The following is a 4,469-nucleotide window of genomic DNA, read 5'->3' on the forward strand; positions in this document are numbered from 1 at the left end:
CAGTCCGAGATCTTATTTAAATTACATCAAAAGTTGTAGTTCATATGTTATAGGTATAGCTAGGTATAGCTACATTACAAACCAATTAAACATCCAAATAAAAGACGTGAAATGTCATCATCTCTTTCATAATCTAACATGTCAACTGGAATTGAAAAAGGGGAATAAAAGCGAGACACCAACCACCAACTATCGTGATGACCACTTTAGCCACCACCACTTCGACCTCCAATACCTAGCTTTTAGTTTCTTCAAAGAAATTAAAATTGCTCAAATATTTAAGTTTATTATAATATACTCATACGTTCTCACTATCCCCACCAGGTATATAACTACTTCATTTTCAATTGAAAGGGTGCAAATAAACTTATGCTCAAATGCCTTATATAGTCAAATCTGTAAGGAAATACCTTATATTTAAATAGCCAAACCCAGCATCATGTATTCCCTGTAGATAAAAGTGCTATATTTCTTGAGTATGTGATGCTTAAGCATGAAACACTACACTTCAAAACAAACCTGACACGCCTTTGATGAAAATAACCCTGTTAGATTTTTTTCCCTAGAAATTAAATTGTACTTGGGCTGAGAGCTGAGGAGATACCAAAAGAAGGTATCACACAACGTGCAACAAATCAACAGTCTCTAAAAAATCACAAAAGTACCAGACAAAACAGATAGAAATCAGCAATCAAAACAACTGAAGTCACCCTAAACATGTTAACAAGCAATCTCGCAATACCATTATTGATAATCTTCAAACCCACATGGGTACTTGATCATCTCCATGATTTTTTCCTTGTTCCATTGCTTTCATTTATTGCGGTCTCACTAAATGTTACTTGTTTCTTACTGTTATTATAACTGCCACTGCTGCTACCATCTACCTGTGCAAAAAGTTTTGTTACTTTTTTTTTGCAAGTTTATCTAATAAAATGCGCTGCATTTACAGTATCTAGGTGGGATTTGTTTTTTTTTTTGAACAATATTCATATCTTGGTCCAAAATGAAGTGTCCAAGTGTCATACCCATGCCCGAGTGTCGAGTGTCGGACACGGATAAGCGAGAAAATTAGAAGAGTCGGAGTAACATAGTTAATACACGGTTGCAGGATGGATCTTATATTTCCCCACAATGAAAATGAAATTGTTCAAAGTTGTGCTGCATGTCCAGAAACAAATATCAGCTACTGGTACATAATGGGTTTGTCATATTAATTCATAAAAGATGTACAACTAATCGAAAACTTCTTCACAATTAGACAGGTAAAAGAATTGGAATATTTGTAATCATGTACCTAATCTCCGGCTCTTTAACGATTATGAGTTTATAAACTTCCATTATTAATGACCCAAATTTCTTCATCATCTACATGGTTATTCTTCTTCATTGTTTATTATTTTGGATAAGGAAAGTAAAGCCAATATACCCATATAACCTTTCATTATTCATATTTATTCATGAATACATAACTATCTCATATTTCTAGTTTCCCTAAAAAATAAACTCATATTTCTAGGCAAACAAAGCATTGATCTTTGGCGTCTCCTTTTCCAAAACTTGTGGGAAAGATCTGAAGAAATGATGCAATTCCAATGAATAGGACAACGTATTAAGTTATAGACCCGACAAAATTGACTCGACCCGACACTCGAATTTAACCCGAACCCAGTATAACCTGACCCGAATGTTTGATTATTATCCACAAATAACTTGATAATAGTTGACCCGAAAAAGACTCAAACCCGAAATGACCCCGGCATAGCCCGAAGTCTACAAGCCCGAAATTGACTCAACTCGAACCCGACCAGATTGACTTGTATACCAAGTCTAAATCAAGTATGACAAATAGAAAGCAATTCCTATTATATTAATGGTAAACGGGTAATACTCTTTCTTGATATTAGATTGACATTGTAAGTGTGCATGCATCTTGAGTCTAAACTATATATGATATGTTTCATAGCTGACATAATAACTTGCCATGTTCTAGCCTCATTAACGAAGACCAACTGGTGAGCAATAACCTGAAATTTATAGTAAAGCAATGCAAGGAGCTGATAGCAGAGACCCATTGGCGGATCAAGCTGGAACACACTTTTAGAGAAGCTAAGAGAGCTGCTGACATGCTCGCTAATAGAGGAGTTAACTCCACTACTTTACCTACTCATTTAGATTCCCCTTTTAATGCGTTGCGTTCTGTTCTTAGGGAAGACATGTTTGGGGTAGCTATTCCCCGTGTAATAGCTACTAATTAATTTTCTTGGGGCTTTGCCCCTCTTTCGCACCAAAAAAAAAAATAATAACTTCAGATTGCATAGGCAATCGTTTTGAGGAAATGTACCATTTTGAACAAATTAATGTGGTCTTTCCATTATTGTATGATTGGTGTTCTCTTAAATCATGGTTATACAACTTTGTCATCAGTGAATCACTCTGATGTGTTGCTAGAGAGTGCCTCAGAACAAATCTTTTATATATACCAGGTATATTAGCTTCTACTTTCCCTATGCAAAATCTATATCTTTTATATATACCACGTATATTGGCTTCTACTTTCCTTATCTAAGATATCTCCTTTAGATGCATTAGAATTGCCCTGAACTTATGTATTCATGAATAATCCTAAAAAGTAAACATAATCACACAAAATGATCATAACCCATCTCATAATTAAATAAAATAATCGCAAAAACAAAAAACACTCATTATCGCAATAACTGAAGAATAAAAGAGAACTAAAAGGAAACATACATAGATATAGCAGAAGTTTTTTGTAAAAGGAAACATATACCAGAGTATTTTGTAAATTTAGGATCCTTGTTCACAACCACAATAGTGAATTGAGTATAATGCTTCCATCCTGAACTGCAAAATATGAGAAAAAAAATGAGGAAGCAAAATTGTATAGAGATTAGAATCTCAGAATATCTGAGAGTAAGTGTAAAATATGTTTCTACACAATTGAACGAAATGAGCCTGGAAGAAGCTCGTCGTGATTTGCCATACACAGAAACAACAAGAGATAATTGCAAAATTTAAGGCCTTGAGGGTTGATCATTATGTAGCTGCAGAAAATAGTGGCGCTGCCAGCAAAATATACAGAAAACTTGAACAATACTCACAATAACATCTGCATCTCACTCAGATATAATTTTGCAATATGGAACAACTAATGCAACGAAAGCGATGCATTCACTCTTCTTTAATCAATCTTATCCTCATAAAACTTTTATACTTAATGACAAAGAAACCTTCAGAATCCATCTATTGAGAATCAATGTAGTCATTTAGTTCACACTCTATAAAGGCGCAACATAATTACTTAAGGCTTGAAAAGAAATTATAAAGGATCCACCCAAGTCATGTTGTTCAGTCGTTCAGATTGTAATTACAATTGAAATGTAGTTCGTGTCATTTAGTAAAAATGTGGTAGAGAATAACGGAAGAATACATTTATGAAGGGGGTTTGGGGATGGAGTTGATGGGCATCAACTCTTGCATCAATGAACTTTTCACATTATACAGACAATATAAAATGATACCAGAGTAATGCCATTGATCCGCTTACGATTTCCAGCTTGCTTATGAAGACCTCGTAGATTTCTCTCGTTTTTCTCATCTTTTTTCACTCTACTCGCCATTCTGAAATCAAATCACTGCAGATTATCAACAAAACAAGCAGAGTCATTAAATAGTGGAATTAACATAAAATTAGAGGTTACTAATAAGATCCAAAACCTAGTTAAGCAGATGAATCACCAACCTTGACTCTGATCTTAGGAGCATCAATAATTCCGAGCTTGACTTAATATATAGCCGATTGTCTCTGATTTCAAAACCCTAATTACAAAGGTGGCTTCTTTTGACCGAAATATCAATCGAACACCCAAAATGAATGTAAAAGGTGTGATGAGTGCAATTAGTCTATGAAGCTTACAAAGAAAGAAAAAGGATAAAAGTAGAGAAGATGGAGAAGGCGAGAGCTTTAGGGGGTGGTGAGAATCTGATCGCCCACGGAGGTTTTGGGAGCAGACAATAACTACTGAAGTGAGAGAGACTGATTGAAGGAAAGGGATAAAAGGTAGTGATAGAGGTTTGGGGTTGAGGAATGGGAAAAATGGTGCGGTGTGATGAAAATGCTGAGGAAAGAGTAAAGTCAAGGGAAGGCGACAAAAAAGCACAGGGAAATCGAAACGCAACGTCTTCTCTAGCAAGACCCCAAAACGCAGTCCCTAGGTACTGTTCATTTTGAACAGTAACCGTGCTTACTCATATTTTAGTAAGAGGGATAGATTTACGTTCAAAAAAAACCCTCTCTAAAAACCTAGCCTCCATTTTTATTCGGGGGCTTCCATCGATCATCCATCGATGGTAAGCCCCACAAAAGCTTTCTTTAACAACTAATATTATGCAGATCTATCTTATTTTCAATAATCGTCTCCCTTTTGGTGAGATCTGTTGTTCCG

The 4,469-nt window shown here is 35.4% G+C and overlaps 1 long non-coding RNA gene across 5 annotated transcripts; it reads right to left on the reverse strand.

The window, feature by feature from the left end:
- Positions 1–266: 266 nt before the first annotated feature.
- Positions 267–4,197, reverse strand: LOC141619374 (uncharacterized). Of its 5 annotated transcripts, XR_012531679.1 has the most exons (5): positions 3,767–4,197; positions 3,546–3,659; positions 2,795–2,868; positions 743–887; positions 267–448 (listed from the first exon to the last, which is right to left on the reverse strand). It is a non-coding gene; the product is annotated as an uncharacterized LOC141619374 (long non-coding RNA). The 5 variants fall into 5 exon arrangements; XR_012531677.1 differs by lacking the exon at positions 743–887 and having other exon boundaries at positions 272–448; positions 2,755–2,868; positions 3,767–4,191; XR_012531678.1 differs by lacking the exon at positions 743–887 and having other exon boundaries at positions 275–448; positions 3,767–4,188.
- Positions 4,198–4,469: the final 272 nt, after the last annotated feature.

Source organism: Silene latifolia, chromosome X, assembly GCF_048544455.1.
Source record: "Silene latifolia isolate original U9 population chromosome X, ASM4854445v1, whole genome shotgun sequence".
NCBI lineage: Eukaryota > Viridiplantae > Streptophyta > Magnoliopsida > Caryophyllales > Caryophyllaceae > Silene > Silene latifolia.